The sequence below is a fragment of the Schistocerca gregaria genome, chromosome 11 (assembly GCF_023897955.1).
Source record: "Schistocerca gregaria isolate iqSchGreg1 chromosome 11, iqSchGreg1.2, whole genome shotgun sequence".
NCBI lineage: Eukaryota > Metazoa > Arthropoda > Insecta > Orthoptera > Acrididae > Schistocerca > Schistocerca gregaria.
Genome location: NC_064930.1, coordinates 155,724,119 through 155,751,590, shown reverse-complemented (window position 1 = coordinate 155,751,590; position 27,472 = coordinate 155,724,119).

Sequence of the window (27,472 nt, the reverse complement as noted above, 5' to 3'; positions counted from 1 at the left end):
TCAGCTGAGTTGATTACAAAAAGTTACTGCAGTATTCACTACTATACATTTCCCCATTCACCTGAAATTATATACAAAGATGCAGTCGTAAGTAGATGTGTTCACGGCTAACGTAATTCACCTCAAATAATTTACAGACATGTTACTATAACATTTGCTACTACTCATTACGCTAATTCACATTCAGCCACTAAGTGCAAGCGCAGATCACAGTTATAATTCGTGCACCATCCAAAAATTTATCAAGCTAGTAACTCAGCACAACTACAAACGATCATTGTGTGCAAAATAAATAGCATACCTCATAAGAAGAACATGACGGGGTTTGAATCATCCCCACCGCAAAGGATTAAAAATACAGGCTCGCACACAAGACCACTTGATAACTAACCTGAAACTCAGTTTAGTTGTAACTTGGGTGACGATCGTCTTTTTTACATTTTCCCCTTAAACTAGATAATTATGAAATGTATGCAACTACTCTAAAGCACCTGCGGGAGAGGCCTTGCCGCGGTGGTTGCACCTGTTCCGGTGAGATCACCGAAGTTAAGGGCGTTAAAGGCACTTGGATGGGTGACCGTCCAGGCTGCCATGCGCTGTTGTCTTTTTCGGGGCGCACTCAGCCTCGTGGTGCCAATTGAGGAGCTACTCGACCGAATAGCAGCGGCTTCGGTCAAGTATACAATCAGTGTGCTCCCTGCCGCCGTTGGATAAGCAGCTGCAGCAGCAAGTCGTATAACCCTAGCTTACTTATTTGTTACATAGTTTAATTAATTTCTTTGCGTGTTTTTGGATACTTGCATTGTTTAATTCGTATATTTCGGGCGTATTATAGTATTTGAGGGTTGTAGCATCGCGCCTTAGTACCTGAATAGTGCAAATTTGCGTAGTCGTCTGTCTTCTGTTTTTGTTGTGAACGGCCAGAGTCGGTTGGTCAGTCAGTGTGCTCCCTGCCGCCGTTGGATAAGCAGCTGCAGCAGCAAGTCGTATAACCCTAGCTTACTTATTTGTTACATAGTTTAATTAATTTCTTTGCGTGTTTTTGGGTACTTGCATTGTTTAATTCATATATTTCGGGCGTATATAGTATTTGAGGGTTGTAGCATCGCGCTTTAGTGTTTACTTCGTAGATTCTTATTTAAATTGCGTGTGAGTTTCGTATAGGAGGTGCAATTTCGAGTTTTAGTTACTGTAATCGTAAATTCAGCAGATTGTAGCGCAGTCGTTAGGCATTTGTACAGATTAGTTGATACATTCTTTGCGTGTTCCGCTTGCGTTATCTAGGCACCGACTCGTGTTTCAGTAACTGTTGTTAAACATCGATTAGAATGGACAGGGACTGCGATTGCTGTGTTCGGATGAGGGCTGACTTGGCATCCCTTCGCTCACAGCTGCAATCGGCGCTGACTTCGGTCGCGCAGCTTGAGGCTGTTGCCAATGGGCACCACTGTGGGGAGCCGGACTCGGGTATCACGGGGATGTCAACCTCATCCCGTCTGTCCCCAGATCGGTCTGCCGCTGTGGTTGCCCCGGTTGCTGCCCGCAGTGGGGCTGAGCCCTCGCCTGTGGTTGATTGGGAGGTCGTTCCAAGGCGTGGCAGGCAGCGAAAGGCGTCCCCGGAAGCTGACCAGAAAGCCTCCCCGGTGCGTCTGACAAACCGGTTTCAGGCACTGTCTCTGGCTGAGCCAGATGCAGCTGCCTGCCCTGTTTCAGAGGATCATTCTCAGCCTTCAAGGTCCGGGCAATCGCAGAGGTTGGGCTTACTGGTAGTTGGGAGCTCCAATGTTAGGCGCGTAATGGGGCCCCTTAGGGATATGGCGGCTAAGGAGGGGAAGAAATCCAGTGTGCACTCCGTGTGCATTCCGGGAGGAGTCATTCCTGATGTCGAAAGGGTCCTTCCGGATGCCATGAAGAGCACATTGTGCAGCCAGCTGCAGGTGGTGACACATGTCGGCACTAATGACGTGTGTCGCTTTGGATCTGAGGAAATTCTCTCTGGATTCCAGCGGCTATCTGATCTGGTGAAGGCTGCCGGTCTTGCTTACGAGATGAAGGCAGAGCTCACCATCTGCAGCATCGTTGACAGAACCGACTGCGGACCTTTGGTGCAGAGCCGGGTGGAGGGTCTGAATCAGAGGCTCAGACGGTTTTGCGACCGTATTGGCTGCAGATTCCTTGACTTGCGCCATAGGGTGGTGGGGTTTCGGGTTCCGCTGAATAGGTCAGGAGTTCACTACACTCAGCTGGCGGCTACACGGGTAGCGGAGGCTGTGTGGCGTGGACTGGGCGGTTTTTTAGGTTAGAAGGCCTCGGGAAAGTGCGGGATGGGCTGCAATGTCAAAGGGTGCTTGGCAATTACAGGACGTGCTTGGATCAAGGAACAGTCGGAATTATAGTTGTAAATTGTTGTAGTTGCGCTGGAAAAGTCCCTGAGCTTCAAGCGCTAATAGAAAGCACAGAAGCTGATATCGTTATAGGTACAGAAAGCTGGCTAAAGCCTGAAATAAGTTCTGCAGAAATTTTTACGAAGTCTCAGACGGTGTTCAGGAAAGATAGATTAGGCAGAATTGGTGGTGGAGTGTTGGTGTCTGTCAGTAGTGGTTTATCTTGTAGTGAAGTCGAAGTAGATACTCTGTGCGAATTGGTGTGGGTGGAGGTTATACTTAACAGCCGAATTAAGTTAATAATTGGCTCCTTCTACCGACCCCCAGACTCCGATGATACAGTTGCGGAACAGTTCAGAGAAAGTTTGAGTCTCGTAACAAATAAATACCCCACTCATACGGTTATAGTTGGTGGGGACTTCAACCTACCCTCGGTATGTTGGCAAAAATACTTGTTCAAAACCGGTGGTAGGCACAAAACGTCTTCCGAGATTGTCCTAAATGCATTCTCCGAAAATTATTTAGAGCAGTTAGTCCACGAACCCACGCGAATTGTAAATGGTTGCGAAAACACACTTGACCTCTTGGCCACAAACAATCCAGAGCTGATAGAGAGCATCATGACTGATACAGGGATTAGTGATCACAAGGTCATTGTAGCTAGGCTCAATACCATTTCTTCCAAATCCATCAGAAACAAACGCAAAATAATTTTATTTAAAAAAGCGGATAAAGTACCACTAGAAGCCTTCCTAAAAGACAATTTCCATTCCTTCCGAACTGACTATGCGAATGTAGACGAGATGTGGCTCAAATTCAAAGATATAGTAGCAACAGCAATTGAGATATTCATACCTCATAAATTGGTAAGAGATGGAACGGATCCCCCGTGGTACACAAAAAAGGTCCGAACGCTGTTGCAGAGGCAACGGAAAAAGCATGCGAAGTTCAGAAGAACGCGAAATCCTGAAGATGGGCTAAAATTTACAGACGCGCGAAATTTGGCACGTACTTCGATGCGAGATGCCTTTAATAGGTTCCACAACGAAACATTGTCTCGAAATTTGGTAGAAAATCCGAAGAAATTCTGGTCGTATGTAAAGTACACAAGCGGCAAGACGCAGTCAATACCTTCGCTGCGCAGTGCCGATGGTACTGTCATCGACGACTGCGCCGCTAAAGCGGAGTTATTGAACGCAGTTTTCCGAAATTCCTTCACCAGGGAAGACGAATGGAATATTCCAGAATTTGAAACACGAACATCTGCTAGCATGAGTTTCTTAGAAGTAGATACCTTAGGGGTTGCGAAGCAACTCAAATCGCTTGATACGGGCAAGTCTTCAGGTCCAGATTGTATACCGATTAGGTTCCTTTCAGATTACGCTGATACTATAGCTCCCTACTTAGCACTCATATACAACCGCTCGCTCACCGATAGATCTGTACCTACAGATTGGAAAATTGCGCAGGTCGCACCAGTGTTCAAGAAGGGTAGTAGGAGTAATCCATTTAACTACAGACCTATATCATTGACGTCGGTTTGCAGTAGGGTTTTGGAGCATATACTGTATTCAAACATTATGAATCACCTCGAAGGGAACGATCTATTGACACGTAATCAGCATGGCTTCAGAAAACATCGCTCTTGTGCAACGCAGCTAGCTCTTTATTCGCACGAAGTAATGGCCGCTATCGACAGGGGATCTCAAGTTGATTCCGTATTTCTAGATTTCCGGAAAGCTTTTGACACCGTTCCTCACAAGCGACTTCTAATCAAGCTGCGGAGCTATGGGGTATCGTCTCAGTTGTGCGACTGGATTCGTGATTTCCTGTCAGGAAGGTCGCAGTTCGTAGTAATAGACGGCAAATCATCGAGTAAAACTGAAGTGATATCAGGTGTTCCCCAGGGAAGCGTCCTGGGACCTCTACTGTTCCTGATCTATATAAATGACCTGGGTGACAATCTGAGCAGTTCTCTTAGGTTGTTCGCAGATGATGCTGTAATTTACCGTCTAGTAAGGTCATCCGAAGACCAGTATCAGCTGCAAAGCGATTTAGAAAAGATTGCTGTATGGTGTGTCAGGTGGCAGTTGACGCTAAATAACGAAAAGTGTGAGATGATCCACATGAGTTCCAAAAGAAATCCGTTGGAATTCGATTACTCGATAAATAGTACAATTCTCAAGGCTGTCAATTCAACTAAGTACCTGGGTGTTAAAATTACAAACAACTTCAGTTGGAAGGACCACATAGATAATATTGTCGGGAAGGCGAGCCAAAGGTTGCGTTTCATTGGCAGGACACTTAGAAGATGCAACAAGTCCACTAAAGAGACAGCTTACACTACACTCGTTCGTCCTCTGTTAGAATATTGCTGCGCGGTGTGGGATCCTTACCAGGTGGGATTGACGGAGGACATCGAGAGGGTGCAAAGAAGGGCAGCTCGTTTTGTATTTTCGCGTTATAAGGGAGAGAGTGTGGCAGATATGATACACGAGTTGGGATGGAAGTCATTACAGCATAGACGTTTTTCGTCGCGGCGAGACCTTTTTACGAAATTTCAGTCACCAACTTTCTCTTCCGAATGCGAAAATATTTTGTTGAGCCCAACCTACATAGGTAGGAATGATCATCAAAATAAAATAAGAGAAATCAGAGCTCGAACAGAAAGGTTTAGGTGTTCGTTTTTCCCGCTCGCTGTTCGGGAGTGGAATAGTAGAGAGATAGTATGATTGTGGTTCGATGAACCCTCTGCCAAGCACTTAAATGTGAATTGCAGAGTAGTCATGTAGATGTAGATGTAGATAACGGCCGGGAGAGCAGTGTGCTGACCCCACGCCCCTCCTGTTCGCATCCTCCACGGATGATGACACGGCGGTCGGATGGTCCCGTCCCAGTAGGCCACTCGTGGCCTGAAGACGGACTGCTTACAAAGCAACTACTCTCCAGTGGATGGCCGTACTACTGAGACCTTGATGCCTGGCATCAACAACAGATGGCAGCACACGAGGTTGGCTTACGCCTACTGCCGAATTTTGCGATCTGTCGTAAGCCTGCGTAAGCAAGTAGGGCCTTTCGTCTTAAGTGCAAGCATATCCATTGCATTTTCTGCCGCGTCGCTTAATGTGAAATGTTTCATTATTTCTGAAATATTTTAGAAATGTCTTCTCCATCGGTACTGAGTTTACTGTAAAATTATTTGCTCACTTTTCGGAACTTACGTTCATGGTAAATTGATACTATCTGAAGCCGTGGTAGACACGAGTCTAGTGCGCTTCACCTTGAGCACCTTCTGTTTCAGTCGCGGTTCCCATGTCGCTGATTTCACAACGAACAGTTCGTTGTCTACTGAGTATACTGGCTATTGCACGACACTATCCCTCCCACGCTGCTAAATGTAGGTCGTCGGCAAAAAATGAGTGCAGTGGAACAAGGGCGTCTGCAGAAATTTCCCCAGGAGGTGGTGGTGGCATTGTTAGTGGTGCGTGCGTGTGTGTGTGTGTGTGTGTGTGTGGAGGCCATTACTATGAAATTCACACAGTCCAGACCGCCAAGGAAAATAAACCTTGAGATTTGGAAAGGGTGTTGATCTTATACCGCTTATACTGCAGATTTCGAAATTCCACCTCTAAGGGGGAGACACAGGAAATGAAAGGATTTTCGAAACATGTAGCTATTAAGGTAATTTTGAAGCTAGACATACGAAAATTTGTATCTGGTTTCTAGGTCAGAAATAAAGAAATATATGTTCCAGTATTATTCGGAATTTAACCTCTATGAGGTGAAATAGTGGGTGAACGTTTTATTTTGACATAAATAATTATGGAAGAACTATGAAAGTATTTTTAAGACTACATCTACGAAAATTGGTATTTGACTTCAAGGTTATAAATAAGAAAATACGTGTTATAGTGTTTTTGGAATTTCAATCCGTAAGGGGATGGAATAAAGTAAGCTGGTGCGTTTCTGGCACCAGTTTCCATCGATCGTTATTTCGATCTTTGAGTCGCGGTCCAGAGGACACTGCTCTCTAAGCGACTGTAGTAGTTCTCTGCGCGGCCCCAACATCGGGCTTACCGCGCTTACACTGGACACAGTTACCAAAAAATCGCCTGACATCGCGATATAGGTTGGGCCAAAACATGTGTTCCCGAACTCGGTTCAAGGTCTTGTAGAACCGCAAATGACCCCCGAATCGTGGAAATATCTGAGTGCCATGCTAACTCGTTCCTTTGAAATACAGACCTTCACTTGACCACGGTTGGCTCCCCCTTTACACAAGAGGCCCCCCCGAAGGCAACAGCCAGTGACGACGTCGCCATCCGCCAACTGCTGCCTATTCGGTCCCCACCCGGGGTCCTCGGCCTGTTTGCCGGCTAAGTCGCAGAAGAAACCGGGTGTCTCGGAGAGAAGGAAATTCACCCCAAGATCCGGCTCCACCTGGACCTTGCCTTCCCCAGATTCTGCCGCGAACATACGGCTGACAGCGTCGCCAATTCATTGTCTCTGCCCCTAATATGCCGAACCTGGAGATAAATCTTGTCATCTTAACTTCGTAATGATTTTTAGCGAACTTATTAATCAAAGTTTAAGGGCTGGCACTGGCTAAGTAACTCACGGAGGCTCATTTGTTTCAGTTAAGTTGTAGTGTTCACCTGTTCTCCAGATAAGGTTGTGTAGTTTATGTATCAGAACACTGTCTGCCGTTGATGTGTGTTGTGTTAGAGATAATTGGCAGTGGTCGACGCGAGAATACGGGGAGCAGAGCACCACGGGGGCAGAGAGATATTTAAGGTAATGTCCTCTCCTTTACATCTTGGGTTATGTTGTCACTTCTGCGTGATTCCATCTTTCCGATGGAGAACTATAGCATCCAAAGTTCAATTGCATTGATAAGTTGAGTATATTTCTATGTAATTCCCTGTCTCGTGGATCTCTCGTATTGATTTGAATCCTTGGTCTGCTCGCGTCTATCGCCAATTCACACGAAATATTGAAGCAACCTCATTTTAGGGGTATTGGCGTATGTTCATGTTCTAGTTGTAATCATTCTAAGAATATTGTTGATTAATCAACTGAGTAATCAAATTTGAAGATCGGTTTGGTCGAAATTAAAGCACCTCCTTAATTATTTTAGTCATTTGTTTATAGTTTTGTTTAGGAAAGTTGGCTAGCCAAACGTTAAAATATATGTGTTCTTACGCTTAATCTGTTCCTCTGCTGATTGGAAGTAATGAGAGTTCTGCTGGGAATTCTATGGACATTTGCACTATTTCAGTAAAGCTTTACCTAAGTATATTTGCCTAGTCATATTCAAATTTCAAGTTTTACGGGTTTTGTTCCGCTTAAAGAAATTTATTTATTATTTGTCCAACTGATCTGGCCTTGTAAGGCAGTCTCTTGGATTATTGTGACTGTGATTTTATAATGCTTTTGATTGTAATAAAATATGTATCAACTGCAACGGATTACTGTTGTGATTTTGGTGTGTCACTACCACAACCCATTTCGTAGAGGATGAAATGTTTCATGAAATATTTAATTATGAAAGCATTTTTAAAGCTAAATATATTGAAACCTGAATTTGGCTTCTCGGTTGAAGCAAAAAAAAAAAAAAAAAAAAATACGTGTCTCACTGTTTTTGATACATTCAACCCGTAAGGGGGTGGAATAAAGGATGAAATGTTTTATGAAAATAATTCAGTGTGAAAGCTAATTTTTAAAGCTAAATCTATGAAAATTGTCTTATTGAAAAATACGTGTTTCACTGTTTTTGGAACTACAACCTCCAAGGAGGTGCAATAGGGGCACACGTATTCACTGACTCATCGCCTTCCAGCCCAACCTCCAAAGTATAAGAACTTGAAATATTGATGAAGGTGTAAATCGTACGCTGTAAGCATCATTTAAGAAGACATTGTTCGAAATTCCACTCCTAAGTGGGTGACACGTAAAGTGCATCCACAGGACATATGGTCTGTAATTGAAGAAGTGTCATGATGATCTCTCCATTGGCAAAAGATTCCGGAATAGTCCCCCTTTCGGATCTCCGGGAGGGGACTGCCAAGGGGGAGGGTACCATGTGAAAAAGATTGAATAATCAACGAAAGGATAATGTTCTACGAGTCGAGGCGTGGAATGTCAGAAGCTTGAACGTGGTAGGGAAACTAGAAAATCTGAAGAGGGAAATGTAAAGGCTCAGTCTAGATATAGTAGGGGTCAGTGAAGTGAAGTGGAAGGAAGACAAGGATTTCTGGTCAGATGAGTATCGGGTAATATCAACAGCAGCAGAAAATGGCATAACAGGTGTAGGATTCGTTATGAATAGGAAGGTAGGGCAGAGGGTGTGCTACTGTGAACAGTTCAGTGACCGGGGTTGTTCTAATCAGAATCTACAGCAGACCAACACTGACAACGATAGTTCAGGTATACACGCCGACGTCGCAAGCTGAAGATGAACAGATAGAGAAAGTGTATGAGGATATTGAAAGGGTAATGCAGTATGCAAAGGGGGACGAAAATCTAATAGTCATGGGCGAATGGAATGCAGTTGTAGGGGAAGGAGTAGAAGAAAAGGTTACAGGAGAGTATGGGCTTGGGACAAGGAATGAAAGAGGAGAAAGACTAATTGAGTTCTGTAACAAGTTTCAGCTGGTAATAGCGAATACCCTGTTCATGAATCACAAGAGGAGGAGGTATACTTGGAAAAGGCCGGGAGATACGGGAAGATTTCAATTACATTACGTCATGGTCAGACAGAGATTCCGAAATCAGATACTGGATTGTAAGGCGTACCCAGGAGCAGATATAGACTCAGATCACAATATAGTAGTGATGAAGAGTAGGCTGAAGTTCAAGACATTAGTCAGGAAGAATCAATACGCAAAGAAGTGGGATACGGAAGTTCAAAGGGATGACGAGATACGTTTGAAGTTCTCTAACGCTATAGATACAGCAATAAGGAATAGCGCAGTAGGCAGCACAGTTGAAGAGGAATGGACATCTTTAAAAAGGGCCATCACAGAAATTGGGAAGGAAAACATAGGTACAAAGAAGGTAGCTGCGAAGAAACCATGGGTAACAGAAGAAATACTTCAGTTGATTGATGAAAGGAGGTAGTACAAACATGTTCCGGGAAAATCAGGAATACAGAAATACAAGTCGCTGAGGAATAAAATAAATAGGAAGTGCAGGGAAGCTAAGACGAAATGGCTGCAGGAAAAATGTGAAGACATCGAAAAAGATAGGATTGTCGGAAGGACAGACTCAGCATACAGAAAAGTGAAGCAACCTTTGGTGATATTAAAAGCAACGGTGGTAACATTAAGAGTGCAACGGGAATTCCACTGTTAAATGCAGAGGAGAGAGCAGATAGGTGGAAAGAATACATTGAAAGCTTCTATGAGGGTGAAGATTTGTCTGATGTGATAGAAGAAGAAACAGGAGTCGATTTAGAAGAGATAGGGGATCCAGTATTAGAATCGGAATTTAAAAGAGCTTTGGAGGACTTACGGTCAAATAAGGCAGAAGGGATAGATAACATTCCATCAGAATTTCTAAAATCATTAGGGGAAGTGGCAACAAAACGACTATTCACGTTGGTGTGTAGAATATATGAGTCTGGCGACATACCATCTGACTGTCGGAAAAGCATCATCCACACAATTCCGAAGACGGCAAGAGCTGACAAGTGCGAGAATTATCGCACAATCAGCTTAACAGCTCATGCATCGAAGCTGCTTACAAGAATAATATACAGAAGAATGGAAAAGAAAACTGATAATGCGCTAGGTGACGATCAGTTTGGCTTTAGGAAAAGTAAAGGCACGAGAGAGGCAATTCTGACGTTACGGATAATAATGGAAGCAAGGCTAAAGAAAAATCAAGACACGTTCATAGGATTTGTCGACCTGGAAAAAGCGTTCGACAATATACAAAGGTGCAAGCTGTTCGAGATTCTGAAAAAAGTAGGGGTAAGCTATAGGGAGAGACGGGTCATATACAGTATGTACAACAACCAAGAGTGAATAATAAGAGTGGACGATCAAGAACGAAGTGCTCGTATTAAGAAGGGTGTAAGACAAGGCTGTAGCCTTTCGCCCCTACTCTTCAATCTGTACATCGAGGAAGCAATGATGGAAATAAAACAAAGGTTCAGGAGTGGAATTAAAATAAAAGGTGAAAGGATATCAATGATACGATTCGCTGATGACATTGCTATCCTGAGTGAAAGTGAAGAAGAATTAAATGATCTGCTGAACGGAATGAACAGTCTAATGAGTACACAGTATGGTTTGAGACTAAATCGGAGAAAGACGAAGGTAATGAGAAGTAGTAGAAATGAGAACAGCGAGAAACTTAACATCAGGATTGATGGTCACGAAGTCAATGAAGTTAAGGAATTCTGCTACCTAGGCAGTAAAATAACCAATGACGGACGGAGCAAGGAGGACATCAAAAGCAGACTCGCTATGGCAAAAAAGGCTTTTCTGGCCAAGAGAAGTCTACTTATATCAACTACCGGCCTTAATTTGAGGAAGAAATTTCTGAGGATGTACGTCTGGAGTACAGCATTGTATGGTAGTGAAACATGGACTGTGGGAAAACCGGAACAGAAGAGAATCGAAGCATTTGAGATATGGTGCTATAGACGAATGTTGAAAATTAGGTGGACTGATAAGGTAAGGAATGAGGAGGTTCTACGCAAAATAGGAGAGGAAAAGAATATGTGGAAAACACTGGTAAGGAGAAGGGACAGGATGATAGGACATCTGCTAAGACATGAGGGAATGACTTCCATGGTACTAGAGAGAGCTGTAGAGGGCAAAAACTGTAGAGGAAGACAGAGATTGGAATACGTCAAGCAAATAATTGAGGACGTAGGTTGCAAGTGCTACTCTGAGATGAAGAGGTTAACACAGGAAAGGAATTCGTGGCGGGCCGCATCAAACCAGTCAGTAGACTGATGAAAAAAAAAAAAAAAAAAAAAAAAAAAGGAGCTGAAATATGGGTTGAAAGGGTTTTTGAAAATGTGTCCCTATTGAAGCTAGAACTACAAAACTACGAAAATTGGCATTTGGTTTCCAGTCAGAAAAAAAACAGGTTTTTAGCACTTTCCGAAATTCTTCCATAAGGGGATAAAATAATTAGTGAAGGTTTTTTGAAAATAAATCATTATTAAAGTACTACTAAAGCATTTTTAAAGCTTCATCTATAAAAATTGGTATTTGACTTCTCGGTTGGGTGTAAAAAAAAAGTGTTTCGTTGTTTTTGGAAATTTAACTCACCAATAGAGTGAAATAAGGGATGAAAAGTTTTATGAAATACTTCACTATGAAAGCATTTTTAGAACTAAATCGATGAAGATTTGAATTTGGCTCCTCAGTTCTAAATAGAAGAATACGTGTTTAATTGTTTTTGAAAATTCAACCCCTAAAAGTTGTGAGATGTTTCTGAAAATGTTTCATTATGAAAGCATTACTAAATATATCTCAGAATTCGTATTTGGCTCCTCTGTTAGAATTTTTCAATGTGTCACTGGTTTTGGAACCTCGATCCTAAGAGGACGAAAAATTTTAATGAAATATTTATTGCATTATATTAAAATATTTTGAATTAGATACAAAGAAATATGCGTTAGGGAATGAAAGATTCTACGGAGATATCACCACAAGAATTCAAACGGCTTGATTAACAAAAACCTTGGACTCCAGCTATCGGCATTGCTTTTTGGTCATAAGAACATTTAGTAAAAGACCATGCTTCAATAGCGTTAATTAGCGTGAAAAGTTAAGAAGGTGTTGCAATTTACAAAAGACGTAAAAAACGATTAAAGAAAAAAAATTCTTTGCAGACCATACGGTCTACGCAAGTAAAGAAGTGGGTGATAAGGTAGCTCTTTATGTAAATGAGTTGGTCAGTTTAAGTTCCGAGACATGTCATCAGCAGGAACCACGTTGCTACGACTGGCTAAAGGAAAAGTTTTGCAGTATCACGGGAAATCACTTCTGCAAGTGGCTGAGAATCTCGTAATGAATGAAAATTCTGTACTGAAGATTCCAAGGTGGGAGGCGCAAGATTCCTCTCCCCCTCCTCTCCCCCCTTCCCCACCCTCCTTCCATTGCTATCCTCATTTCCCTATAAACTAGAGAAATTTCCGCTGTGAAACTATTTGCAAACAAGAGAACGGCCCTTGAAATTTAACGCTTCAAAGTTTTAAGCCCTGCTCATTCTGGATATTGATTAGAAACTGTTAATCCACATGTGAAACCTGAGTACAAAATCCCTGTGACATTTGATCAACGGAGTTCCTTAAAACGTTCCTTCAGAACGTTCGAAAATTCAATTTCTTTGAAGTTGCCTTTTTTTACAGGTGTACTTGTCTAGACTCTTGGAACGGAAAGGTTTTGTTTTTACTCCGTGTTTTACAAAAGTTTCTACAGCCCATTGTTTGAAGCAGTGTCATGGTTGCCATGAGCTGCGCGAGGTAGCCGCGCTGTCTCCAACGCCTTGTCACGGTTCGCGCGGCTCCCCCCGTCGCTACGTTGGCTACGAGGTTCGAGTCCTCCCTCGGGCTTGGGTGTGTGTGTGTTGTCCTTAGCATAGGTTACGGTAAGTAGTGTGTAAGCATAGAGACTGATGACCTCAACAGTTTGGTTCCATAGGAGTTTACCATAGGCAGACGGTTGCCATGGGACACTCCTGAGTCGGAAACGCTCTGCTCAGGTACGCTTGACCGTCCGCGTTTAGAATACTGCTGCGCGGTGTGGGATCCTTACGAGATAGGGTTGTCGGAGTTCAAAGAAGGGCAGCACGTTATATCGCGAAATATGGGAGAGAGTGTCACTGAAATGATACAGGATTTGGGCTGGACATCATTAAAACAAAGGCGTTTTTCGTTGCGACGAAATTCCAAACACCAACTTTCTCCTCCGAATGCGAAAATATTTTGTTGACACCGACCTACGTACTGAGAAACGATCACTTCGATAAAATAAGGGAAATCAGAGCTCGTACGGAAAGATATAGGTGTTCGTTCTTTCCGCGCGCTATACGAGATTGGAATAATAGAGAATTGTGAAGGTATATGCAGTTAGTAACTGTTCTCGAAGGAACAGGTACCACTGATGACCGTGCAGCTTCTCTTTAATAAATGATAATTAATTGAAACCCTCGCCTGCCGACAGGTGTTGATGTGCCTCGGGGCACACATTTTCAGCTGTCCCAATCGAGGTATATCACCACCTGTCGGAAGCCGAGGGTTTCAATTAATTATCATTTATTCTAGAGAAGCTGCACGCTCATCAGTGGCATCTGTTCCTTCTAGAACAGTTACTATCTTCATATGTGTAGTTAAAGGCTACCCAGCCATTGACCTTCGTCTGCGCGAATGCGCACAGGTTGCCCCAACTCTTACTGGAATCGTCACCTTAGTGTGCGCGAGTAATGAGTGGATGGTCAAATACCTATTACGTATATTACGTATGTAGATTGTGGACAGTTGGGAACATGAGTCTCACGGAAAGCGTGCAAGGGATAAGTCCCTGCAGTCGAGCTATTCATCTGTGTCCTCGGTGGCTCAGATGGATTGAGCGTCTGCCATGTAAGCAGGAGATCCCGGGTTCGAGTCCCAGTCGGGGCGCACATTTTCAGCATGGAGAGCTGCATCAAACCAGTTTCAGGACTAAAGACCACAACAACAACAACAACATAATCCTTCCACCTTTCTGCTTTCCCTTCTTTGCTGATAACAGGGTTTCCAACTGAGCTCATGATATGCATACAAGTGAATCTCTTTTCTCCAAAGGTCTCTTTAATTTTCCTGTAGGCAGTATCTATCTTACCCCTAGTGAGATAAGCCTCTACATCCTTACATTTGTCCTCTAGCCATCCCTGCTTAGCCATTTTGCACTTCCCGTCGATGTCATTTTTGAGACGTTTGTATTCCTTTTCGCCTGCTTCATTTGCTGCATTTTTATATTTTCTCCTTTCATCAATTAAATTCAATATTTCTTCTGTTACCCAAGGATTTCTACTAGTCCTCGTCTTTTTAACTAGTTTATCCTCTGCTGCCTTCACTACTTCATCCCTCAAAGCTACCCATTCTTCTTCTATTGTATTTCTTTCCCCCATTCCTGTCAATTGCTCCCTTATGCTCTCCTTGAAACTCCGTACAACCTCTGGTTCTTTTAGTTTATCCAGGTCCCATCTCCTTAAATTCCCACCTTTTTGCTGTTTCTTCAGTTTTAATCTACAGGTCATAACCAACAGATTGTGGTCAGAGTCCACATCTGCCCCTGGAAATGTCTTACAATTTGATACCTTTTAGTATCTCCAGGGTTCTTCCATGTATACAGCCTTCTTTTATGATTCTTGAACCAAGTGTTACCTATGATTAAGTTGTGCTCTGTGCAAAATTCTACCAGGCGGCTTCCTCTTTCATTTCTTTGCCCCAGTCCATATTCACCTACTACGTTTCCTTCTCTCCCTTTTCCTACTACTGAATTCCAGTCATCCATGACTATTAAATTTTATCACCCTTCACTATCTGAATAATTTCTTTTATTTGATCATCCATTTCTTCAATTTCTTCGTCATCTGCAGAGCTAGTTGGCATATAAACTTGTACTACTGTAGTAGGTGTGGGCTTCGTATCTATCTTGCCCACAATAATGCGTTCAATATGTTGTTTGTAGTAGCTTACCCGCATTCCTATTTTCCTATTCACTATTAAACCTACTCCTGCATTACCCCTATTTGATTTTGTGTTTATAACCCTGTAGTCACCTGACCAGAAGTCTTGTTCCTCCTGCCACCGAACTTCACTAATTCCCACTATATCTAACTTTAACCTATCCATTTCCCTTTTTAAATTTTCTAACCTATCTGCCCGATTAAGGGATCTGACAGTCCATGCTCCGACCCGTACAACGCCAGTTTTCTTTCTCCTGATAACGACATCCTCTTGAGTAGTCCCCGCCCGTAGATCCGAATGGGGGACTATTTTACCTCCGGAATATTTTACCCAAGAGGATGCCATCATCATTTAATCATACAGTAAAGCTGCATGCCCTCGGGAAAAATTACGGCTGTAGTTTCCCCTTGCTTTCAGCCGTTTGTAGTACCAGCACAGCAAGGCTGTTTTGGTTATTGTTACAAGGCCAGATCAGTCAATCATCCAGACTGTTGCCCCTGAAACTATTGAAAAGGCTGCTGCCCCTCTTCAGGAACCACACGTTTGTCTGGCCTCTCAACAGATACCCCTCCGTTGTGGTTGCACCTACGGTACGGCTATCTGTATCGCTGGGGCACGCAAGCCTCCCAACCAGCGGCAAGGTCCATGGCTCATGGGGGGGGGGGGGGGGAGGAAGGTGTATATAGAGGATATATACAAGGGCAATGTACTTGAGGACAATGTAATTTAAATGGAAGAGGATGTAGATGAAGATGAAATGGGAGATGACCTACTGCATGAAGAGTTTGACAGAGCACTGAAAGACCTTAGTCGATACAAGGCCCCGGGAGTAGGCAACATTCCATTAGAACGCATTGGGAGAGCCATCCCTGACAAAACTTTACCATCTGATGAGCAAGATGTATGAGACAGGCGTAATACCGTCAGACTTCAAGAAGAATAAAATAATTCCAATTTCAAAGAAAGCAGGTGTTGAAAGATGTGAAAATTACCCAACTATTTGTTTAGTAAGTCACGGGTTCAAAATACTAACGCGAATTCTTTACAGACGAATGGAGAAACTGGTAGAAGCCGACCTCAGGGGAGACCAGTTTGGATTCCGTAGAAATACTGGAAGACCTGAGGCAATACTGACCCTACGACTTACCTTAGAAAATAGATTAAGGCAAAGCTACGTTTCTAGCATTTGTAGACTTAGAAAAAGCTTTTGACAATGTTGACTGGAATAGTCTTTCAAATTCTGAAGGTGGCCAGAGTAAAATACAGGGAGCGAATAGCAATTTACAATTTGTACAGAAAGCAGATGGCAGTTGATGGACATAAAAGGGAAGCAATGGTTGGGAAGGGAGTAACACAGGGTTGTAGTCTATCCCCAATGTTATTCAATCTGTTTATTGAGGATGCAGTAAAGGAAACAAAAAAAAATCGGAGTAGGAAATAAAATCAATGGAGAAGAAATTAAAAACTTGAGGTTCGCCGATAACGTTGTAATTCTGTCAGAGACAGCAAAGAAACTGGAAGAGCAGCTGAACGGAATGGAGTGTCCTGAAAGGATGATATAAGATGAGCATCAATAAAAGCAAAACGAGGATAATGGAATGTAGTCGAATTAAGTTTGGTGATGCTGAGGGAATTAGATTAGGAAATGACACTCTTAAAATAGTAAAGTAGTTTTGCTATTTGGAGAGCAAAATAACTGATGATGGTCAAAGTAGAGAGAATATTAAATGTAGACTGGCAATGGTAAGGAAAGTGTTTCTGAAGAAGAAAAATTTGTTAGCATCGTGTATAGCTTTAGGTATCAGGAAGTCTTTTCTCAGAGTATTTGTATTGTGTGTAGCCATGTATGGAAGTGAATCATGGACAATAAAGAGCTTGGACAAGAAGATAATAGAAGCTTTCGAAATGTGGTGCTACAGAAGAATACTGAAGATTAGATGGGTAGATCACATAACTAATGAGGAGGTATTGAATAGGATACGGGAGAAGAGGAGTTTGTGGTACAACTTGACTAGAAGAAGGGATCGGTTGGTAGTACACGTTCTGAGGCATCAACGGATCACCAATTTAGTGTTGGAGGGCAACGTGGAAGGTAGAAATCGAAGAGGGAGACCAAGAGATGAATACACTAAGTAGATTCAGAAGGATGTAGGTTGCAGTAGGTATTGGGAGATGAAGCTTGCACATGATACAGTAGCATGGAGAACTGCATCAAACCAGTCTCTGGGCTGAAGACAACAACAACAACAACATCAACAATATGAAGGTATTTGTCTGATGTGTATCCTTCGACAGAAGTGGGACAGACAGGAGGGTTAGATTTTATAATATATACTTTCCATTGACATTGATCCATAATGGGGAGATACTCAATGAGAAAATAATATGCTAATTTACCTTCCACAGATCGCAAGTGAATTGATCATGAACGTGTAATGATTAATGAAAATTTAGTCACACTTCTGATTGTACTCGTATTATTTGACCACCGCTCTCTCTCTCTCTCTCTCTCTCTCTCTCTCTCTCTCTCTATCACTCACAATCACGCGCGCGCTAGTTCTACTAAAAAATTCCATTCATTAATGGTGTCGGAGGAGATCGTTAGCAAGAAATCGTTTAGGCTCCTCTTAAACTGAAATTTGTCAGTAGTAAAGCTTTTTATGGCCGCCGGCTAGTTATTGAAAACATCGTTTTCCTGAATGATGGAGACTTTCTTGCACCAAAGTAATTAACTTCCCAATTTTTGTGGAGATTATTAACGTTCCTAGCAATGGCTTCACGAAATGAACAGTTGATTGAAGATATTCATTTGTTTTTAAAGACAGATTTCACGGGGAGAACGTATCTTCTATCTCCACCATGTAAAATTGATCTGTTTCCATGTCCCTTATCCCAAGCTTTGTTATATTAACTGTAAAACTCAAAACATTTCTTATATGCATCTCCACTATTTTCCAACAAGCTGTCTATTTTTCATGAATAATACATTAATAGTGTAATTTTGGAAAACTATAGAAAGACACGTTTTGAGGGCAAATTTCAAAAATAGAAAGTCCACAATGTTCTTTATAATACAGCTAGGAAGCATTAAAAAATATTACTTCATGCCCTCGATTAAGACATTGACTGTTAGAATTCCATGGTTCTCGGATAAATGGTTTGAGAGGAAAGGTACATTTAGTTAGAAAAGTTATGGAAAATTTAAAGTTGTATTGCACTTAAGGACGTACATGCATTCATTTAAATTCATAGTTTCTTTCACTGCATGTGTCATTGATTTCTCTACCGTTTATTTGCAAGCAGCGCACTGTAAAGTTTTTTTTTAATTGCTAGATGGCTCGTAAAGCTTTTCGTTCCTTTCCAATGCTGCACAAAAACATAACGTTTGTTTCATGATATTTACTATTTTATTTCTTGCAAGTCTTCTTCAACTTCTCTCAAAAACTTTGTGGGTAGATCTTGGCATTTGTTTTATTCAGAAACTAAAAACACCCCTGATACCTTATTACTGTTGCAAACAATTTACTACGGGACAAGAAAAAATGTATTCAATGGGTGAAAGCAGAAAGCAAGGGGAAAAAATGTCCCTAGGCTTATCATCTCAAAGAAGAGCTGTCACAGAGAAACAAGTGGGCATGTCTTACATAGCAAGCTGCCATTGAAACTGACATTTAGGACCTTCAAATAATGATTTGGACTAAAATGATTTCATATTCGCACTAATTGTAAATCAAACTGGTAGAATCACAAATAAAAAAAATATTTCCATTGTTTTCGAGGTACCTTCAGGTCTTCGGAATATATATATATATCGCGAATCAGTTGTTAATATGCCTGGTTCCCCAAACAGGAGACGACTAGAAACTTTCGAAATGTGGTGGTGTAGAAGAAAGATAAAAAAGTTTTGATCGAATAGCTGATGGGGAGATACGAAATCAGATTAGGGAGCAGAGAAATTAATGGCGCAAATTGACAGAAATCAGCTTTGACCCATGAGGTTCATCATGACGGTGATTAGTTTGCATTTCGAAGGATACCAGTGGCCTTATTAAATGTTAACTGTGATTGCTTTCGTTTCTAGAGAAATTTATAATGTTCGTTAACTATGATTTTTTTCGGAATATATAGTGATGAAAGGTGGGTGGAACCCGAGAGCACAGCACAAATTGTCGTTAAAGAAACGAGACGCGATTGTATTTTTATCTTTCTTATCCTACACATTGGGGAACCCAGGGTAGAATAGGGTACAAAGTTGAAAACTTTGATTAAATGTACAAAATTGATAAATAAGAGAGTTGCCAATTTTTATATGAACACATTATGATGTATTAATCACAGACTGGCAATGGCAAGGAAAGCGTTTCTCAAGAAGAGAAATTTGTTAACATCGAATATAGATTTATGTATCAGGAAGTCGTTTATGAAAGTATTTGTTTGGAGTGTAGCCATGTATGGAAGTGAAACATGGACGATAAATAGTCTGGACAAGAAGAGAATAGAAGCTTTCGAAATGTGGTGCTACAGAAGAATGCTGAAGATTAGATGGGTAGCACGTAACTAATGAGGAGGTATTGAATAGGATTGGGGTGAAGAGAAGTTTGTGGCACAACTTGACTAGAAGAAGTGATCGGTTGGTAGGACATGTTTTGAGGCATCAAGGGATCACAAATTTAGCATTGGAGGGCAGCGTGGAGGGTAAAAATCGTAGAGGGAGACCGAGATGAATACACTAAGCAGATTCAGAACGATGTAGGTTGCAGTAGGTACTGGGAGATGAAGCAGCTTGCACAGGATAGAGTAGCGTGGAGAGCTGCATCAAACCAGTCTCAGGACTGAAGACAACAACAACAACAACAATCACAAAAATACAAGAACATTGCCATAAAATAAAACAACAATATTTTTTCACTCAAAAAGAGAAATGTATATCATTTGCCCCATTCTGCCCCGTGCACGGGGTGGTAATTACAAGTGATTACAAAAACGTATAAAATTTACGGAAATGCAGAAAATATTGGCTTGCTAGGTATTTTTTTTAGTTTAAAGTGAGTATTAAAGTCAATCTAAAGTTTTCGTGTATTGGATCCTTTTCTTAGGCTGTTTACAAAATTCACACACGAGGAGACACTCATCATCTTCGCTATCTATTCCTGCACAAGAATCGTGTGTCCATTTTTTGCACGTGGAACAAGCGACCCAACCTTCAACTGATTTTGAATATAACCCACCATAATCACTCTCGTTAGTATTGTATTCTCTCTCCTTTTTTCATTTATCTTCAGGCCCTTTCTTTCTTTTTTGAATTCTTAATTATATTCTCATTCGCAAATATTTTTTCTATGCTATTTCTTCTTTGGCAAAGTTCTTTTTCTATTTTTCCTAATAATGGCTTTTAACTCTTTTTTTGTACCGCGAAACAGTTAAAACATCGGTCTTCCCCCTCTTCAGTTTCGCTCTTTACTTGCTTTCGTTAACTTTTGGCAAGGGCATCAGAATTTCAGGTGAAATACGAAATGAAGAGGTTTTATTGTCAGTTGTCATCCAAGAGCACCCAAGATTAGAACAATTAGCCCCAATAACTTTGTTATTCTTAGGCGGCAGTTCATTGTTACAATTCTTTGAAACCTCGCCCGCTTGATTATCCAGCCCGTTCGGGTCGTCTTTTTTAGCTGGTGTGCTAGGTGGAGGCAATTCCAATTGTTCAGATATAATAACCTCTTTATGTGAAGGACTATCTAGTCCGACGTCAGTTGTGTCTGCCGGGAAAAGTCTGCACCGGCGAATATGGATGGGTCCGTGGGCCATATTCCAGTAGCTTCGAAATATTTAATAGCGGTTTTCATTGTTGCACTTTAGACGAAAGCTGAACAAAAAGCGTTGAAATTTGAAAGATTGTTACGACTTTCCCTGCGTGGCTTAGTAGCCATTTACGAAGCTCAACACTATAACGAAGGCTTAAAGTTTTTATAAAACAAACATCAAGCGGCTGAAGTCTGTGAGAGCAATGTGGTGGTGAAGAAACGCCACTCTCCCTCGCGTAGTCCATAACGTCATTGTTCGTGGTATGAGCTGAGTGGCCATCTGATATAAGGAGAACTGGGACGTGCTTTGATGCCTTGGAAAATACCACAAATTGTGGAAACCATACATAGAATAACTCTGTGCCCATCCATGCGGTGCTGCGGACCTCAGCGCAACCTCCTGCTGCCATTTCCAACTAAAATTTTTTTTCTGCTTCTTCTTTCGTGGAAAAATAAGCGTAGGAGGCATGTAAGCTCCGCTTGCTGACGTACTAATGAGGCAGGCTGCAGTTTCGTCCCTTTCTCCAGATGTTAACGATCCTACTGCACGTTTCCCTTTGCAAGCTGCGATCTTCGATTGGTTTTTAGGATTAACCGAAACGCCTGTTTCATCACAAATAGTTATTTGAGAAGTCCTTAGTTTGTGTTTGTCAGTTACATTTGTTAACAACGAAAAAGACCTATCGACAGCTACTATATTAAAACCCATGAATTTTGCACCAGATGTTGCTTCGGGTTTGCGAACAAACCTGCTTTTGCTTCTTCATTGTTTCATGATGTAATAAACATTTCGATTTGTTTTGCTGGAAATATTCGATAAAGTATCTGGGAAACGTGCAAAAATTGAAATGCAAAACTGTACACCTGCCGAAACACGAGTGCGCGCATTCATCTGAAACAATTTACCTAAACAGCTTCTGATACGCTAGAGGTTACCGCACAGTTAACAGCAATTGTAGTTGACTGTTTGCCTGTAGCGTATAAAGTACGGCCGGTAAAATATTTTTGTAGGGAGGACACAGCATCTGATCTTGAATGGAGGTTCACCTGTACGTGTAAAAGTAGCCACGTGTGCCACAGGGAAGTGTGTTGGGAGCCTTACTGTTCATGTTGTGTACTAACATTACAGATAATATAAGTAAGCTCACAAATTTCGAAAATGGTGCAGATGTCGACATTGAGGTAACAAAGTTCGTCGAAAGCGGTATGCACATACAGCGGATAGGAAAAATAATGTGAACACCTATACTTACATCTACATGGATATTATGCAAATCACATTTAAGTGCCTGGCAGAGGGTTCATCGAACCACCTTCACAAGTCTCTATTATTCCAATCTCGTGTAGCATTCGGAAAGAATGATCACCTGTATTTTTCCGTAAGAGCTCTGCTTTCCCTTATTTAATCGTGGTGATCGTTCCTCCCTACGGAGATCGGTGTCAACAAAATATTTTCGCATTTCTGTGACACTCTCTCCAATATTTCGCCATAATAGAAAACATGCTGCCTTTCTTTGAACTTTTTCGATGTACTCCGCGAGTCCTATCTGGTAAGGATCCCACATCTCCCAGCACTATTCTAAAAGAGGACGGACAAGCGTAGTGCAGGCAGTCTCCTTTGTAGGTCTGTTACGTTTTCTAAGTGTCCTGCCAATAAAACGCAGTCTTTGGTTAGCCTTCCCCACAACATTTTCTGTGTGTTCCTTCTAATTTAAGTTGTTCGTTATTGTAATACCTAGTTATTTAGTTGAATTTACGGCTTTTAAATTAGACTGCAACTTCTCTAATAGTGATTCGTCTATTCTGCTTCACCAGGGATTTTGCGGGGTCAGTAACGACCTGATTTGCGGATATTGAGCGCGTACCTTAACCGTCTTCTGCCTTCATTGATTAGCGGCTACCTTTGAAATGGTTGTACCACTCCTTTAGCCGTGTAGTACCCATTACTTCGTCCACAAACACACGATCCTTTCAACTTGAGAATCGCCATGCTTGAAGCCAAATGTGATGCAACGACGCCGTTTTGCTCAGATTACTAAATCCAACGTGTACCACTTACAAGTGTTCCGAAGTAGTGGAGAAAATCAGGTATGTGTGTTATGTGTGCCTGGAAACATGAGCGCAGGCACGCCCTGATACCATTCTTGATTTCAACAGTTAATAAAGGTCGGATATTTTTTTAACAGCTCTCGTGTATAGGCCGTCGCCAGTGATGTCGAAAGAGCAAGATATCCATAGCTGCGCCAGTTGTATTAGGTAGTTCGAATGGAGCGGTCTATTGTCCGACGTATCTCCATAACAGCTCCGAACCGAATACCCCAGAGTTCGTCCTTCACGCTAGGAATCAAGCTGAGCTCGCGAGGGCGTAAGTCTGGGGTGTGTGGTGCGTGGTGCGGCGCTCCCCATCCCCATATACCGATCAAATCAGTCACGACGTGAACCGAGCGTGCCCGAACATTGTCCTGCAAAATGATGGCCGCCTCCTGCAGAAAGTGACGCCTCTTCTTCCTCTCAGTAGCTTTTCTACTTTGTAACACAGTCTGTTTCGTTTTCGAGTCTAAACCGCCTAACAGATATTGTTCAAATTTGGCATGGAGACAGTTTGAACCCTGAGAAAGAACATAGCCCACTTCAGAAGGGAAGAATTTATTTATTTATTTTACGTCAGCGAACGTAAACTACATTAAAACTTACTTATATTGGTGTATAACTTAAGAATTCTGTAATGTATAAGTACTTCAGTAGTCCCCACGTTGGATAGTCTCTCAAACGAAATTGCTCCCACGTCCGAGGCCTTTCAATATCACGTCTCCCATTCCGCTTGTAGTTCAGAGTATTTTGGGGAAGTAAGGGACGTAGCATTCTCACCAGCCTTCACGATATTTTTGAATTTTTTAGTTTCTGTTGAAACTACTTAATTTTTTTCTAGTATCTTCATTCCTAATCATTTTTTGTTGTGCAGCTCTTCGAATTTCTTATGAACCTCATCTCTGCCGTGTGATTTTGTTTTGTTTGTTTTAACCATGTTTTCGCTTTCATAGCATAACACAGGGACCAATTTATAGAATTTCTGGACAATCTGTTTATGTCGGTACTTTAGTGCCCAATGTTCGGATAATGGTGCCACAGACAGCTTAGAATTTGTGTAATTTATTTTCAGTATCAGAGTAACAACTGCTTACAGCGTACCCTAAATGAAGGATTTAGAGACCTGTTCTAATGCAGGATTATCCAAAACCAATTTTAAACTGACTTAATATTTTCCTCCAAGTGCACTTACTTACGTTTTATTACTAGAAATTTTAAAGTTGTATTCGTTGCATATTACGTTCAGGTGGTATACAGATCTTTGGAGGTCATTTCATTCACTTGAATCATGTCATTTACATTCGGTTATTCTCGTGGCCGTCAGAGCTGCCGTAGCCCCCTGGGTAAACGCTGCCGAAGTCTGCAGTCGCGCCTCACGATCTGCCACGAATTATGGAAAGTATTCGCAGATACCAATTGTAATTAACGGCTATGCAATTTACTGGAAACGTACAGGATGTCTGGGGAGTTTGGTGGGCAGCGGAAGTTTTTAACCTCGGAAGAGTGTTCCTGCAGCCACTGTGTAGCAATTGTGGTTGTGTGGGGCGTCGCATTATCCTGCTGGAATTACCCACTTCAGTCGGAATCCACAATGGACACGAATGGATGCAGGTGATCAGACGGGATGTCTCTAGACGTATCAGGGGTCCCACATCACTCCGAATGCACACACCCTACAACGTCACAGAGCCTCCACCAGCTTGAACAGTCCCCAGCTGACATGCAGGGTCCACGGATTCATGATGTTGTCTTCATACTCGTACACGTCCGTACTATATATACATTTTGAAATGAGACTCGTCCAACCAGGCAATATGTTTCCAGTCATCAACAGTCCAATGTTCGTACCGATGGGCCCAAATGAGGCGTAAAGCTTTGTGCTGTGCAGTCAGCAAAAGTACACGAGTGGGCCTTCGGCTCTGAAAGTCCATCTAGATGATGTTTCGTTTAACGGTTCGCATACTGACACTTATTGATGGTCAAGCATTGAGATTTTCTGTAATTTGCGGAAGTGTTGCACTTTCACCACGCTGAACGATTCTCTTCAGTTCCCATTCTTGCAGGATCTTTTTCCGGCCGCAGCGATGTCAAACATTTGTTGTTTTACTGGATTGCTGATATTCACGGAGCTCTCGTGAAATGGTCGTACAGGAAAATCTCCACTTCATCCCTAGCTCGGAGATGCTGTGTCCCATCGCTCTTGCGCCGAGTAAAATACCACGTTCAAAGTCACTTAAATCTTGATAACCTGCAATTGTAGCCGATCTAGCTACTAAGCCAGACTCACGTCTTACATAGGCGTTGCCAGCGGCAGCACCATATTAAGCCTGTTTACATATCTCTGTGTTTGAATACGCAATGTTATACTAGTTTGTTTGGCATTTCAGTGTAGATGTGACCCAGTACCTGTGTTGTTCTACAGTTACACTCATTAATAAAAATAAAAAAAAATCGGTCTTCAGAGACACTGTTTTTACAGAAGGACCTTTTCCAATTCGAAACTAGAATGAAATAAATACCTTTAGCTGCTGACGGGCTTTGATACATATCAACGGAGACAGGTGAAAATGTGTGCCCCGACCGGGTTTCGAACCACGGATCTCCTGCTTACATGGCAGTCGCTCTATCCATCTTTTTTTATTTTTTGTTTTTTTTATTTTTTTATTTTTATTTATTTTTATTTTTTCCCCTTTTTTTATCAAAGACGCTACCCCCCTTTTTTATTACAAAATGCGTACGTAACACAAATAGTCATTTTTTAATAGCCAGCTATCCTAGCTGCTTTTTTACCAAAAATGAGAAAAAAAGGATTTTGGAAGGTTTGTTTTTCTGCTTTTTATTACTTTTATTTCATTTTATTTTTATACAAATGTATAGAAGGAAGGCCGTTCCTCTTCGGCTACATAAACAGAATAATAGGAAGTCGTCCCGTTACGACAAAGGATGCTCCATACTATAGCCCGCTGCGAATTTTTCGATGACTGTCTTCTCGTTGCTGTGTTGTTTCCGCTGTTTGTTCAAATCTCATAAAAAAAATGGAACTGGGAAGAGGTGCTATGGTTATCATCTCATGTCATCGATAATCCAGCTGCGAGGCGGATTATGGAATACGCTCCAAAGGAAATTAGAAAAATATTGCCTATATTTAGGGTTCTTGACGATCGCACAATGTCGTTCGTTGAGGTAATACCAAAAATCGGGTACTGTCTTTTCGCCATTACCGAAGAGGTAGTGAACAGCGTGGCCGCTGATCCACGTCACAGAGTTCGTTTTTGCTCTTGGGAAATAAATCTTATAGGGGAAAAGAAGTGATCGGGTAGTTATCCTGTCAGGAGTCGTGCGTGTGAGAAAAGCCAATATCTGACGCACCAAATACCATACGTCCTTTGCCGACCCGCATTCGAAACGATGTTCATCTGTGTCAATCACTTGGCATGTGGCACACAAGGGGGAATCAGCGAGGTGGATGTGATGTAGGCGGGACTGGCACAACTGTTTCCCATTAACAGTTACGTACCATGCAGATTGCACCTCAGTATCAAGGGTGGTGGCATTCACTGCCTGCCACACAGCACGCCACTTTGTATTGGGGTGTTTGCTTTCAATCACATTTGGCGTCATGTTCATTTGCATGGCAGCATATATCGCCCTGGTAATCATCAAGCGTGTGGGTAGTAGTGCAGTGCGGATGTAGCTTAATTCAAGGAAGAACTGGCTAATGTAGAAGAAAGGTGCTGGGATGTCCGATATCATCACAGGAGGTGCGACTGAGATTGGTCGTAAGGCCTCCAGTAAGAGACTTGTGAGGCACGTCGGACTTCGTCGCCACAGTTGCAGGTGACAGCTGACGAACAGGGCCTTTGCTCTGTTATGGACATGACAAAGGCCTAAACCCCCTCTGCTCCTCGGGAGGGTTAGGGACTCGTAACGAATCTTAAATAACATGCCCGTATTAACAAAGGATCCCAAAACCGCCAACATGCGGTGAGCCAGGGTAGGTGGTATGGGGAGTATCTGTGCAAAATGGGGGATACGTGACGCCAAATAGACGTTAGCATATCGTGTCCGTTGCAGGAGGTCTAGATGCCTCAAACGGTGGTCACTTATTCCTGCTCTCATCTGATTCAATAAACGCCTGTAGTTAAGGGCTGTTGAACGTTTCATGTCAGATGTGAAATCAATGCCAAGACAGCGGATTGTGTCACTGATTCGTAGCGGTGCGACGTTCTCGCCGGGTAGGCCTCTGCCTATAGACAGAGCGTGTGATTTGTGGAGATTGAGATGGCTCCCAGATGCCGCGCCGTAGGTCGCCACCCACGCCAGTGCTGCACGAACATCGTCATTATTGCGTAGAAGGAGTACCAGATCATCTGCACAGGCAGTGCAGCAGAAAGTGTGTCCACCAAGGGACATCCCGGTCAGGCGTTGTCGGAGGCCGCAGAGGAGTGGTTCCAAGACGAGGGCGTACAATATCGCCGAAAGAGGGCAGCCTTGTCGCACCGATC